Source organism: Panthera onca, chromosome X (assembly GCF_046562875.1).
Source record: "Panthera onca isolate mPanOnc1 chromosome X, mPanOnc1 haplotype 2, whole genome shotgun sequence".
Lineage (NCBI taxonomy): Eukaryota > Metazoa > Chordata > Mammalia > Carnivora > Felidae > Panthera > Panthera onca.
This window is the reverse complement of record NC_138357.1, coordinates 76968332-76984018: the sequence shown is the minus strand read 5'-3', so window position 1 is coordinate 76984018 and position 15687 is coordinate 76968332. Positions and strand designations below refer to the sequence as shown.

The window sequence follows — 15687 nt, the reverse complement described above, 5'->3', positions numbered from 1 at the left end:
ATGCCAACAAATTGGACAACCTGGAAGCAAGGGACAAATTCCTAAACACCCACATTCTTCCAAAACTCAATCAGGAGGAAATAGAAAGCTTGAACAGACCCATAACCAGCGAAGAAATTGAATCGGTTATCAAAAATCTCCCAACAAATAAGAGTCCAGGACCAGATGGCTTCCCAGGGGAGTTCTACCAGACGTTTCAAGCAGAGATAATACCTATGCTTCTCAAGCTATTCCAAGAAATGGAAAGGGAAGAAAACCTTCCAGACTCATTCTATGAAGCCAGTATTACTTTGATTCCTAAACCAGACAGAAACCCAGTAAAAAAAGAGAACTACAGGCCAATATCCCTGATGAATATGGATGCAAAAATTCTCAATAAGATACTAGCAAATCGAATTCAACGGCATATAAAAAGAATGATTCACCATGATCAAGTGGGATTGATTCCTGGGATGCAGGGCTGGTTTAACATTCGCAAATCAATCAACGTGATACATCACATTAACAAAAAAAAAAAAAAAAAAAAGAGAAGAACCATATGATCCTGTCAATCGATGCAGAAAAGACCTTTGACAAAATCCAGCACCCTTTCTTAATAAAAACCCTTGAGAAAGTCGGGATAGAAGGAACATACTTAAAGATCATAAAAGCCATTTACGAAAAGCCCACAGCTAACATCATCCTCAACGGGGAAAAACTGAGAGCTTTTTCCCTGAGATCAGGAACACGACAGGGATGCCCACTCTCACTGCTGTTGTTTAACATAGTGCTGGAAGTCTAGCATCAGCAATCAGACAACAAAAGGAAATCAAAGGCATCAAAATTGGCAAAGATGAAGTCAAGCTGTCGCTTTTTGCAGATGACATGATATTATACATGGAAAATCCGTTATACTCCACCAAAAGTCTGCTAGAACTGATACATGAATTCAGCAAAGTGGCAGGATACAAAATCAATGTACAGAAATCAGTTGCATTCTTATACACTAACAATGAAGCAACAGAAAGACAAATAAAGAAACTGATCCCATTCACAATTGCACCAAGAAGCATAAAATACCTAGGAATAAATCGAACCAAAGATGTAAAAGATCTGTATGCTGAAAACTATAGAAAGCTTATGAAGGAAATTGAAGAAGATATAAAGAAATGGAAAGACATTCCCTGCTCATGGATTGGAAGAATAAATATTGTCAAAATGTCAATACTACCCAAAGCTATCTACACATTCAATGCAATCCCAATCAAAATTGCACCAGCATTCTTCTCGAAACTAGAACAAGGAATCCTAAAATTCATATGGAACCACAAAAGGCCCCGAATAGCCAAAGTAATTTTGAAGAAGACCAAAGCAGGAGGCATCACAATCCCAGACTTTAGCCTCTACTACAAAGCTGTCATCATCAAAACAGCATGGTATTGGCACAAAAACAGACACATACATCAATGGAATAGGATAGAAACCCCAGAACTAGACCCACCAACGTATGGCCAACTCATCTTTGACAAAGCAGGAAAGAACATCCAATGGAAAAAAGACAGTCTCTTTAACAAATGGTGCTGGGAGAACTGGACAGCAACATGCAGAAGGTTGAAACTAGACCACTTTCTCACACCATTCACAAAAATAAACTCAAAGTGGATAAAGGACCTGAATGTGAGACAGGAAACCATCAAAACCCTAGGGCCGAAAGCGGGAAAAGACCTCTCTGACCTCAGCCGTAGCAATCTCTTACTCGACACATCCCCAAAGGCAAGGGAATTAAAAGCAAAAGTGAATTACTGGGACCTTATGAAGATAAAAAAGCTTCTGCACAGCAAAGGAAACAACCGACAAAACTAAAAGGCAACCAACGGAATGGGAAAAGATATTTGCAAATGACATATCGGGCAAAGGGATAGTATCCAAAATCTATAAAGCGCTCACCAAACTCCACACCCGAAAAAAAAAATAACCCAGTGAAGAAATGGGAAGAAAACATGAATAGACACTTCTCTAAAGAAGATATCCAGATGGCCAACAGGCACATGAAAAGATGCTCAACGTCGCTCCTCATCAGGGAAATACAAATCAAAACCACACTCAGATATCACCTCACGCCAGTCAGAGTGGCCAAAATGAACAAATCAGGAGACTATAGATGCTGGAGAGGATGTGGAGAAACGGGAACCCTCTTGCACTGTTGGTGGGAATGCAAATTGGTGCAGCCGCTCTGGAAAGCAGTGTGGAGGTTCCTCAGAAAATTAAAAATAGACCTACCCTATGACCCAGCAATAGCACTGCTAGGAATTTACCCAAGGGATACAGGAGTACTGATGCATAGGGGCACTTGTACCCCAATGTTTATAGCAGCACTCTCAACAATAGCCAAATTATGGAAAGAGCCTAAATGTCCATCAGCTGATGAATGGATAAAGAAATTGTGGTTTATATACACAATGGAATACTACGTGGCAATGAGAAAGAATGAAATATGGCCTTTTGTAGCAACGTGGATGGAACTGGAGAGTGTGATGCTAAGTGAAATAAGCCATACAGAGAAAGACATATACCATATGGTTTCACTCTTATGTGGATCCTGAGAAACTTAAGAGAAACCCATGGGGGAGGGGAAGGAAAAAAAAAAAAAAAAAAAAGAGGTTAGAGTGGGAGAGAACCAAAGCATAAGAGACTGTTAAAAACTGAGAACAAACTGAGGGTTGATGGGGAGTGGGAGGGAGGGGAGGGTGAGTGATGGGTATTGAGGAGGGCACCTTTTGGGATGAGCACTGGGTGTTGTATGGAAACCAATTTGACAATAAATTTCATATTAAAAAAAAAAAAAAAAAAAAAAAAAAAAAGAATCTAGGTCCAGGGCACCTGGGTGGCTCAGTCGGTTAAGCATCCGACTTCAGCTCAGGTCATGATCTCACGGTCTGTGAGTTCGAGCCCCGCGTCAGCTCTGTGCTGACAGCTCAGAGCCTGGAGCCTGTTTCAGATTCTGTGTCTCCCTCTCTCTCTGCCCCTCCCCTGTTCACGCTCTGTCTCTCTCTGTCTCAAAAATAAATAAACGTTAAAAAAAATTTCAAAAAAATAAAAGAATCTAGGTCCAAAAATAAAATAAAATAGAATAAATACAAACAAACAATAAACAATAAAAGAAAGAACAAAAGAATATGTATATATAAAAATAAAAATAATAATGCTAAAAAGTAAAAAAAAAAAGAAATTGAAAAATAAAATAAATGAAAAAATAATAATGAAGAGTAAAAGTAAAACGGAAGTTAGATCCTATTTCCCCTAGAGCTGAAGCTTTGCAACACTATGCTCCATAGACTTGTTGCAAGGGAATTGTTTGTGCTGGTTTTGGAAGAAAGAAGGTTCTGCTGTGATGATTCTCAGACTCACTTGTTTAGGTGCAAATGTGCCTCCAGGGTTCAGGGGGGACGGGGCTTGGTTTAATTAGCTCCAGCTTCCACCAGTTGGTACTGTTTTGCTCCTTGAAGTTTTTTCAGCTCTGAAGGGTGGAATGAATATGGCCCTCCCCTGTTCTATAAGCTCCTGAGCTGAATGTTTGCACATCCTCCCACACACACACTCTTCAGGGAATTCTCAGAGAAGAGAATTAATCACTCCTATTGTGTCTCTGATTTCCCTCAGAGCCCCATATTCACCAGCTTGTGTCCAGGCTTTTTATCTCAGGCGCATGACTGAGTTTCAAAACTCCAAATTTTAGGGATTCCAGGGGTGCAGATCTACACTGCTCCTCTGGGATCTGGGAGAGGGACTCAACAGGCTTTTGCTGGCCCATTTATGTTGGGGGAGGGGAGAGTGGCATGACTGTCCAGCTATTCAGAGTTTATGTCAAAACAGCAAAAAAAACAGCCCCCCTGCTTGCAGCCCTCAGCCAGAAAGAATCCCCTCTCATGCCTGGAAACAGCATAGCACATGGCACAACCAGTCTTTCTTCTTACCCAATGGATTGTCGAACCATGCTGTCACTCTTGGGATTCTATCCCGCTTCACCACTTGAGCACTTTTAAGCCAGGCAATTCCCCCATGGTAGCTGGCTGCTAAAAGTTCATATTCTGTGCTCCCCTGCTTATACTACTTTGCAGTAGCCCAAGTAAGCAAGCTTCTTCACCCCAGCTGGACCCAGAGCAGTACCTCCCCACTTAAACTCACAGCACCTCCTACCTTCCAATTTTCTACATGTAGTCTTGCAGGTTTTGTTCACTCAAACCTCTAGTTGGTTTCTTTGATGTTCATAACAATTTGATAACTATCTAGCAGTGTTCAAGGGATGAAGCAAGCCTAGGGTCTCCCTAATCCTCTACCATCTTAACTCACTCTATATTTCTTCATACAACACATTGGACAAGACAGACAAGAAAAAATAACACTTTAGTAGTAAAATGCATATAACATACCTTAAGTACAATAGGAATTCAGATAAAAGTGTTCTGAATTCAATTTTTAATCTTAATCAGTCCGTGTTTTCCTCATGAAAGATGGTACCTAAGGTAAGTCTTGCAGATTGTCTAGTTACAGAAAAAAAAAGAATGTCTTGTCTCTGAATCTGCTTCTTCATTGGTAAAAAAAGGGATGATGTTGTCCCCTTCTCTCCTATATCATTGCTATGGTTGAATAAGGTGGCATATGTGAAAATATTTGGTAAATTAAAAAGAATTAAGGACTGGCTGGGCTTTCAAAAGAATCAATATGCCTTTAGCTAGAAATATACTACACCCATCCTTAAGAGGAAAGGAAAAAAAACATAAAAAGAAATAGCTAGCTCAAAGCCCATATTCCTATTTTATGGATGTAAAATGTCCAGGTTGTTACAAGAGTACCACGGTTTTCAGCCATGATCAGACGGTGTGTTTTTTGGTATAGGTTGTTTAACATTGTTGTGCCAGCCAAGAGGAGGAAATGCCAGACTCACAGAAGGCTTTTCATTTAGAAGAAAGCAACACTAATGATCCATATTAATGTTATATCCTCCTGAATTTGTGTTATATCACAGAGAGCCTTATCAGCTCAGTAATTCCAGTTAATCTATAAAGATAATGTAATTGTTTTTAATTTTGTAAGGTGCACATCAGTTGTCTATTTTGGTGTCAGTTTTTCAATAAATTTTGGCTATGGACAAAAAAAGCACTAAACAATGTAAACTGTTACTAATACTTGCTAAAGTATGAAAGTGTGAGTGCATGTGATTGATGTGTGTACATACAGCTGACAGTGAGGGTATTGTTTTAAGGATGGACAACTCCCCTACTACTAACTCAGAGAGTTATAAAATTTCAGGGCAAAGAGGGACCTCAAAGGTCATGTGATCTAACCCCATCTGGTGCTTGTTAAAAAGGAGGCTGGAGGAGAAAATGGTCTGGTATCTACTAAGGAAACTGATCTGTGTCTCTACATAGTCATTAATCGCCCAAATTCTGTTATTTTAGAAAATAGTACCACAGATTTTTTTTATTAATCTTATAAATTGACTTGAATTAATATTTTCTTTTACTTTTAATGTTTTAAATGTTGACTGAAGTAAAGCATTATATTTATTTCAGTGCAGACTCTTCCTTTTTCTTCTAATTACCATATCCCAAAAATATGGAAATTGAAAAATTGGAAGGCAATTTTCTTAGATCAGCTTATTGTTTCTGAATTTTGCTCCTAAAAGAAGATTCTTTGCATTCCCAAATTAAGAACATGATTTGTTGGGGAAGATGTTCTAACCCAAAGTACAGAAAACAGAGAGAAGAGTCACAGTTTTATCTTTCAGCTCACTTATTCTGGATATTAATCAGTACCTAATGCCAATTTATCTCAGGGAAGACCACCCAAGTAACTTTAATCAGGTTGGACTTTATAGTAGATGATTATTTCAAGGCAGTTCTCAGTATATATGGCTTAATTCCAAGGGTAATGTTAGTCATTTTTATGTAACTCTAAACTTGCCAAGGAAACAAGAATATTATAGTGATAGTTAAGCAAAACATTTAGGTAATTAGCTTTAGATGAGAAAACACAAGTGCCACTTTTTTCTTCCTTTTTAATTTTTATTTATTTATTTTTATTTAAATACAAGTTAGTTAACATACAGTATAGTCTTGGCTTCAGGAGTAGAACCCAGTCTCTTACATATGACACCCATTGCTCATCCCAACAAGTGACCTCCTTAATTCCCATTAACAATTTAACTCATCCCCCGAACCCATTCCCCCTCCAGTAACGCTCAGTTTGTTTTCTGGATTGAAGAGTCACTTATGGTTTGTCTCATCTCTGTTTTTATCTAATATTTCCCTTCCCCTATGCAATTCTATTGACTTTCTCAAATTCCACATATGAGTGAAATCTTATGATATCTTTCTCTAACTGACTTATCATAATGCCCTGTAGTTCCATCCATGTTGTCACAAAGACAAGATTTCATTCTTTATCATCACTATTATTCCATTGTGTATATACATATGTATACATATGTATACATATATATGTATATGTATATATATATATATATATATATATATATATATATTCCATCCATGTTGTCACAAATGGCAAGATTTCATTCTTTATCATCACTGAGTAGTATTCCATTGTGTATATACATATGTGTATATATATGTGTATATATATATGTGTATATATACGTACATATATACGTATATATATATACGTGTGTATATATATACATATATATACATACGTATATATATATATATATACGTGTATATATAAGTGTATATATACGTACATATATTTACGTATATATATATATATATATGTGTGTATATATATACATATATATACATACATATATATATATACGTGTATATATAAGTGTATATATACGTACATATATTTACATGTATATGTATAAATATATATACATGTATATGTGTATATATATATATATACACGTATATATATACGTAAATATATGTACGTATATATACACTTATATATACACGTATATATATATGTATGTATATATATATATATATATTAAATGTTCTATGTATGTGTGTATATATGTATGTATATACACACACACACACACATATATATGTGTGTGTGTGTGTGTGTGTGTGTGTGTATACGCATATATAGAACATCTAATTATCCATTCTTCAGTCAATGGACATTTGGGCTCTTTCCATAGTTTGGCTATTGTTGACAGAGCTGCAATAATCATTGAGGGGCATGCTCCCCTTTGAATCAGCATTTTTTGTATCCTTTGGATCAACATGTAGTTGTGCAATTGCTGGGTTGTAGGGTAGCTCTATTTTTCATTTTTTAGGAACTTCCATACTGTTTTCCAGAGTGGCTGCACCAGTTTGCATTCCCACCAACAGTGCAAAAGGTTCCCCTTTCTCTGCATGTTCACCAACATCTGTTGCTTCCTGAGTTTTTAATTTTAGCCATTCTGACAGGTCCGAGGTGGCATTTCACTGTGGTTTTGACTCGTATTTCCCTGATGATGAGTCATGTTGAGTATATTTTCATGTGTCTGTTAGCCATCTGGAGGTCTTTGGAAAAGTTCCTATGCATGTCTTCTGCCCATTTCTGACTGGATTCTTTGTTTTTTGGGTGTTGAGTTTGGTAAATTCTTTATAGATTTCGATACTGACCCTTTTTCTGATATGTCATTTGCAAATGTCTTCTCCCATTCCATCAGTTGCCTTTTAATTTTGTTGATTGTTTCCTTCACTGTGCGTAAGCTTTTTATCTTGATGAGGTGCCAATAGTTCATTTTTGCTTTTATTACCTTGCCTCCAGAACCAAATTAAGGAAGAAGTTACATGCCTGAGTCAAAGAGATTTCTCCTGTAGGATTTTTATGGTTTCCTGTATCACACTTAGGTCTTTCATCCGTTTTGAATTTATTTTTGTGTAGGGTGTAAGAAAGTGATCCCATTTCATTCTTCTGCATGTCACTGTATAGTCCTCCCAGCACCATTTGCTTTAGAAAGTGTCTTTTTTCCATTGGATACTTGTTCCTCCTTTGACGGAGATTAGCTGGCCATATATTTGTGGGCCCATTCTGAGTTCTGTATTATTTTTTTTTAAATGTTAATGCTTTTTTTTGAGAGAGAGAGAGAGAGAGAGAGGGTGATCAGGAGAGGGTCAGAGAGAGAGGGAGACATGGAATCTGATGCAGACTCTAGGCTCCGAGAGTCAGCACAGAGCCCAATGCGGGGCTTGAACTCATGAACCATGAGATCAAGACCTGATCGGCCACTTAACTGACTGAGCCACCCAGGCACCCCTGGGTTCTCTATTCTATTCCATTGATCTATGTGTCTGTTTTTATGCCAATATCATACTGTGTTGATGATTACAACTTTGTTATACAGCTTAATGTCCAGAAGTGTGATACCTCCAGGTTTGTTTTTCTTTTTCAATATTACTTTGGCTATTTGGGGTTTTTATGGTTCCATTAAAATTTTTGGGTTCTAGCTCTATGAGGAACGATGTTGTTATGTAATAGGGATTTCACTGAATGTGTATATTGCTTTGGATATCAACATTTTAGCAACATTTTGTCTTCTAATCCATGAGAATGGAATGTTTTTCCATTTCTTTGTGTCTCCTTCAATTTCTTTCGTAAGCTTTCTATAATTTTCAGCATAAATATCTTTTATCTCTTTGGTTAGGTTTATTCCTAGTTATCTTATTGTTTCTGGTGCAGTTATAAATGAGATTGATTCCTTGATATATTTTCTGCTGCTTCATTATTGGTGTATAGAAATACAACCAATTTCTGTACATTGATTTTAAATCCTTTGACTTTGCAGAATTCATGTATCAGCTCTAGCTGTTTTGTGATGGAGTCTTTCGTGTTTTCCATGTAGATTATGATGTCATTTGTGCAGAGTGAAAGTTTGACCTCTTCTGTGCCTATTTGGATACATTTTATTTCATTTTGTTGTCTTATTTCTGAGGCTAGGACTTTCAGTATTACGTTGAACAACAGTAGTGAGAGTGGACATCCCTGTCATATTCCTAATCTTTTGGTAAAGCTCTCATTTTTTTCCCATTGAGGATGATATTAGCTGTGTGCCTTTCATATATGGATTTTATGATGTTGAGGTATGTTCCTTCTAGCCCCACTTTCTTGAGGGATTTTATACAAAAAGGATGTTGTGTTTGTCAAGTGCTTTTTCTGTATCTATTGAGAAGATCATATGGTTTTTAAGCCTTCTTTTATTAATGTGGTATACCATGTTGACTGATTTGTGAATACTGAACCAGGCTTATAGCCCAGGAAAAGAATCCTATTTGATCATGCTGAATAATTCTTCTAATGTACTGCTAAATTCAATTTACTGGTATCTTGTTGAGTTTTTTTTTCATCCAGGTTCATCAGGAATATTGGCCTGTAATTCCCCTTTTCAGTGCAGTCTTTGCCTGGTTTTGGAAACAAGGTAATGCTGACTTCATAGAATGAGTTTTGAAGCTATCCTTACATTTCTATTTTTTGGAATACTTGGAGAAGAATAGGTATTAACTCTTCTTTAAATGTCTGATAGAGACCAAACTGAGGGTTGATGGGGGGGTGGGAGGCAGGGGAGGGTGGGTGATGGGTATTGAGGAGGGCACCTGTTGGGATGAGCACTGGGTGTTGTATGGAAACCAATTTGACAATAAGTTTCATATTAAATAAATAAATAAATAAATAAATAAATAAATAAACATTACAAAATTAAAAAAAAAAAAATTTCTGGTAGAGTTGCCCTGTGAAGCCATCTGACTTAGGATTCTTACTTGTTGGGAGGTTTTTAATAACCAATTCAATTTATTTACTGGTTATGGGCCTGTCCAAATTTTCTATTTCTTCATGTTTGAGTGTTGGTAGTGTATTAGTGTCTAGGAATTTGTCCATTTCTTCTATATTGTCCAGTTGTTGACATATAACTTTTCATGGTATTCTCTTCTAATTTTTTGTATTTGTGTGATGTTGGTTGTGTTCTCACCTCTTTCACTTGTGATTTTATCTATTTGTGTCCTCTCTCTTTTCTTTTTGAGAAGTCTGGCTAGGGGGTATAAATTTCGTTTATTCTTTCAAAAAGCCAGCTCTTACTTTCATTGATCTGTTTTAATGTTTTTGTTTTGTTTTGTTTTGTTTTACCGAGACTCTGTATTCTTTATTTCTGCTCTAATATTATTTCCTTTCTTCTGCTGGCTTTGGGCTTTATTTGCTGCCACTTTTCTAACTCCTTTATGTGTGAGGTTAGGTTGTGTATTTGGGACTTTTTTGCTTCTTTATAATTTTTTTTCTTTACTTTTACTTATTTTTGAGAGACAGAGAGAGACAGAGCATAAGTGGGGGAGAGGCAGAGAGAGAATGAGACACAGAATCTGAAGCAGGTTCCAGACTCCAAGCTGTCAGCACAGAACCTAATGTGGGGCTCGAACTCAAAAACCATGAGATCATGACCTGAGCTGAAGGCGGACGGTTAACCAACTGACCCATCCAAGCGCCCCGTTGTTTCCTGAGATAGGCCTGAATTGCAATGTATTTTCCTCCTAGGACTGTGTTTGGTGCATACCAAAGGGTTTGTACTGTTGTGTTTTCATTTTTATTTGCTTCCCTGTAATTTTTAATTTCTTCTTTAATTTCCTGGTTAGCCCATTGAGGACTTTCCAAATTTTTTCTTGTGGTTAATTTCAAATTTCATAGCATTTTAATCTGAAAATATGCATGGTATTATCTCAATATATTTATACCTGTTGAGGGCTGATTTGTGATCCATTATGCGATCTACTTTGGAGAATGTTCATGTGCACTTGAGAAGAATGTGTATTCTGCTGCTCTAGAATAAAATATTCTGTATATATTAGTTAAGTCCATCTGGTCCAATGTGTCTCTCAGAATTGTTGTTTCCTTGTTGATTGTCTGCTTAAATGATCTTTCCATTGCTTTAAGTGGGGTATTAAACTCTCCTACAATTATGACATTATTATCAATGAGTTTCTTTATGTTTGTTATTAATCAATTTATATAATTGGGTTCTCCCAAGGTGAGTACATAAATATTTACAATTGTTAGATCTTCTTGATAGATAGACCACTTAATTATGATATAATGCCTTTCATCTCTTGTTACATACTGTGTTTTAAAACCTACTTTGTCTGAGGGGCACTTGGGTAGCTCAGTCGGTTAAGCGCCCGACTTCAGCTCAGGTCATGATCTCGCCGTCTGTGAGTTTGGGCTCCGTATCAGGCTCTCTGCTTACAGCTCAGAGCCTGGAGCTTGTTTCAGATTCTGTGTCTCCCTCTCTCTCTGTCCCTCCCCCGCTCACGCTCTGTCTCTCTGTCTCTGAAAAATGAATAAACCCTAAAAAATTGTTAAATCTAGTTTGTCTGATATAAGTATGACAATTGCAGCTTTCTTTTGATGTCCATTAGCATCATAGATGGTTCTCCATCTCTTAATTTTCAATCTTTAGGTGTCCTGAGAACTAAATTCCTCAGAACTAGAGTCTCTTATATGCAGCACTTTGTATATTTCATGCCACTCCCTTCTGTCCTGACAACTTTCAGTGCACAGGTCTGCTACTAAACTTACGTATCTACCCTTGTAGTTTAAGGACGTTTTGTCCCTAAGCAACTTCAGAATTTTCTCTTTATCTTTTTATTTTGCCAGTTTCACTATGATATGTCATGGTGTTGACCTGTTTTTGTTGATTTTGAAGGGAGTTCTCCATGCCTCTTAGAATTGGATGTCTGTTTCCTTCCCCACATTAAGGAAGTTCTCAGCTATGACTTGTTCATATAAACATTAAGTCCCTTTTTCCCATTCTTCTTCTTCTGGGACTCCTATGATACAGATATTGTTTCATTTCATGAAACCACTTAGTTGTCTAACTCTCCCCTCATGATCTTGTAATTTCCTTTCTCTCTTTTTTTCAGTTTCACTATTTTTCATAATTCTATCATATATTTCACCTATTCTCTCCTCTGCTTCTTCAATCCTCTCTGGCAATCCTCTCTGTAGTTTATTTTACATCTCATTTATAGCATTTTGTAATTCATCTTGAATAGTTCTCAAGTCTTTGATCTCTGCAGGAACGATTTCTCTGGTGTCTTATATGCTTTTTTTCAGTCTTATGACTGTTTTTTCTAAATTCTTGTTCAGATATATTGTTTGTATGTGTTTTGAGCAGTTATCTGGCTTTGATCTCTTCTTGACCCTTCTTTTGGGGAGAATTCCTTTGTCTTGTCATTTTGCCTAATTTTATCTTTTGCATGTTTTAAAAACTTGATATGTGTCCTTCACCTGAGAGTACAACTATATTAAAAAGGGGTCAAACACTGCCCAGGGCTTGGCAGTCCAGAAAGTGTTTCTGGTGTATGCTGCATACGCTGTTGTTACATTTGGGCTTCTCTATACCACTTGTAAGTCCTCTCAAGAGCTTCTCCTTGCTTGCAGTGGTGGAGTGTTTGGAACTTTAACTAGGTTTTCTTTTCCTTGCTTGTTGACGTAACCTTTGGGGGGTGAGAATTGAAGGTGATGGAAGTCTGATCCCATAAAAAGAGAAAAAGGAAAGGGGAGAAAACAGAACCAAACAGGGAATTAAAAACTATAAGTCTAATTCCAGAGAAAAAGAAAGGGAAATAAAAAAGAAGAAAAAAAGAAAATATAGAAAAATATTAGAATAAAAATACCTGATGAAGGAAAATATACATATATAATAAAAATTGACCAAAATCAATACAGAAATTATAAGCCTGATTGCAAAAGAAAAAAAAAATAAAGAAAAGAAAACAAGAAGGAGGAAAGAAAGAGACAAGAAATATTTTTAAAAATTTTTATTGTTGCATGGGCCTGGTGACTGTATTGGTCTGGAGGAGAGGCCAGCTGATTTGGGTCAGTCAATCTTGGTCTAGTAAATAAGCAGTTGCCAGGCACAGAGTGGCGGGGTTTGGTGTAAGTGTGTCTCACCCCCGCTGGGGACTGCTGTGCTGCTCTCTAAAATTCCACTGTATTGGTGTTGGGAACAAAATGGCATCACCTCATTTCTCCTCCTTGACCGGGTATCTCAACCCACACTGTTCACTGTTCTACAGCCCTCAGAGAATAATGAGGGTGGTCAACTTGCTGTGCTCCACAGTTCTCCTGAGCTTTCTTGGCACTTGACTGGGATTCAAAAACCAATGTCTTTAAGGACACGGTAAGAGGCAGCTCCTCTCTCCTGCTCTGGAGTAGAGACTCTCCACCCTGTTGATTAAAGGCCTTTGGCTGCATCTGCAAGGTTTTTTGTCCTTAGTGGGGGGCAATAAACCTCTTCCCATAAAATTCTGGGAACTACACTGTGCTATGCAGTTGGGGGCTGGGTTCCTTCTCTCCTGGAGCGTGCACCACAACTCCGCTATGGAGAAAGTCACATACTTCCAAAACGTCTGACTTTCAGAACCAAAGGCTGTTTTCAAAAAAATCTGGCACTCTCTGTACCTCTTGTTCCTCTGTTCATGCTCCAGAGATGTTATCCTCCTGTGCTAACTCAATGCCGCCCTTTTACAACCCCTTCTTTTTCTCTCCCTTTTTCTCTCCACATAAATTGTTCCCTCCATTCTGTGACTATGCTGTTTTATCTCCCCCAATTCACATACACATACCTTGATCCTGCCAAGCTGTCTCCCTCAAACTGTGGAAATCCTTCTGCTGCTCCACAGATCAATTTCTTGGTTGTTCCAAGTGATCAGACCTCAATATAGCTGTGTTTGAGGGACCAGGAAAATCTCAGTACCCCTACTTCTCTGCGATCTTAACTCTCTCTCTGTCTCTCTCTGCCCATTTCTTAACTTGGTCATTTGGTTTTTGGGTATTGAGTTTGATAAATTATTTGTAGATTTTGGATACTAACCCTTTGATATGTCATTTGCAAATATCTTCTCCCATTCCATAGGCTGCCTCTTAGTTTTGTTGATTGTTTCCTTCATTGTTCAAAAGACTTTTATCTTGATGAAGTCCCAATAGTTCATGTTTGCTTTTGTTTCTTTTGCTTTCGATGACATGTCTAGTAAGAAGTTGCTATGACCAAAGCGGTTGCTGTCCGTGTTCTTATCTAGAATTTTTATGGTTTCTTGTGTCACGTTTAGGTCTCTTATCCATTTTGAATTTATTTTCGTGTATGGTGTAAAGAGGTGGTCCAGTTTTATTTCTTTCTGCATGTCGCAGTCCAGTTTTCCCAAGTCCATTTGTTGAAGAGGCTGCCTTTATTCCATTGGATATTCTTTCCTGCTTTGTTGAAGATGAATTGACATATAGTTGTGGTTCCATTTCTGGGTTTACTATGCTGTTCCACTGATCTATGTGTCTATTTTTGTGCCAGGACCATACTGTCTTGATGATGACAGCTTTGTAATATAGCTGGAAATTCAGAATCATGATGCCTCCAGTTTTGTTTTTCTTTTTCAGAATTGCTTTGGCTATCCAGAGTCTTTTTTGGTTCCATACAAATTTTAGGATTATTTGTTCTAGCACTGCTAAAATGCTGGTGGTATTTTGACAGAGATTTCATTAAACCTGTAGACTGCTTTGTATGGATAGAGAGTTTAACAATGTTTGTTCTTCCAATCCGTAAGCATGGAATGTTTTTGCATTTCTTTGTGTCTTTCTCAATTTCTTTCATGAGCATTCTACAGTTTTCAGAACACAGATGTTTTACCTCTTTAGTTAGATTTATCCTAGGTATCTTATTGGTTTTGGTGCAATTGCAAATGGGATCTATTCCTTGATTTCTTTTTCTGCTGCTTTGTTATTACTGTATAGAAATACAACAGATTTCTGTACATTGATTTTATATCCTGAAACATTGCTGAATTCATGTATTACTTTTAGCATTTTTTTTTTTTTTGGTGGCATCTTTTGGGTTTTCTACATATAATACCATGTCGTGTTCATTTTGTGCACAAAGTGAAAGTCTGATTTCTTCCTTGTTTATTTGCATACACTTTATTTATTTTTTGTTGCCTTATTTTTGAGGCTAGGCCTTCCAGTACTATGTTAAATAGTAATGGTGAGAGTGTACCTCCTTGTCTTCTTCCTGACCATGGGGGAAATGTTCTGTTTTTCCCCATTGAAAATGATCTTAGCTGTGGGACTTTCACATATGGCCTTTATCATGTTGAGGTATGTTCCCTCTTTCCCTAGTTTATTTAGGGTGTTTAGATGAACACCTAAGAACAACATCCAAGAATGGATGCTGTATTTTGTGAAATGATTTTTCTGCATCTATTGACAAGATTATGTGGTTGTCATCCTTTCTTCTATTAATATGGTTTATCACGTTGTTTGATTTGCAAATATTGAACCAGCCTCACAGTCCAAGAATAAGTCCCATTTGATCATTGTGAATAATTCTTTTAATATATTGTTGAATTCCACTTGCTATTATCTTGAGAATTTTTGCATTTGTGTTGTTCAAGGATACTGGCCTGTAGTTTTCCTTTTTAGCTTACTTTAAAAAATATTAGATATTGTGCGGTGTCTGGTTAGATCAGTCAGTTGAGCCTTCTACTTCAGCCTAGGTTATGATCTCGCCATTCCTGTGTTCAAGCCCCACATTGGGCTCTGTGCTGACAGCTCAGAGCCTGGAGCCTGTTTCATATTCTGTGTCTCCCTCTCCCCCCCTCTACCCCTACCCCACTCATGCTCTGTCTGTCTCTCTTTCTTAAAAATAAATAACAATAA

At 37.2% G+C, this 15687-nt stretch overlaps 1 pseudogene; it reads left to right on the top strand.

The window, feature by feature from the left end:
• The first annotated feature begins 4701 nt into the window (after positions 1–4701).
• Positions 4702–4958, top strand: LOC145713685 (small ribosomal subunit protein eS27-like pseudogene; annotated as a pseudogene).
• The last annotated feature ends 10729 nt before the right edge of the window (positions 4959–15687 follow it).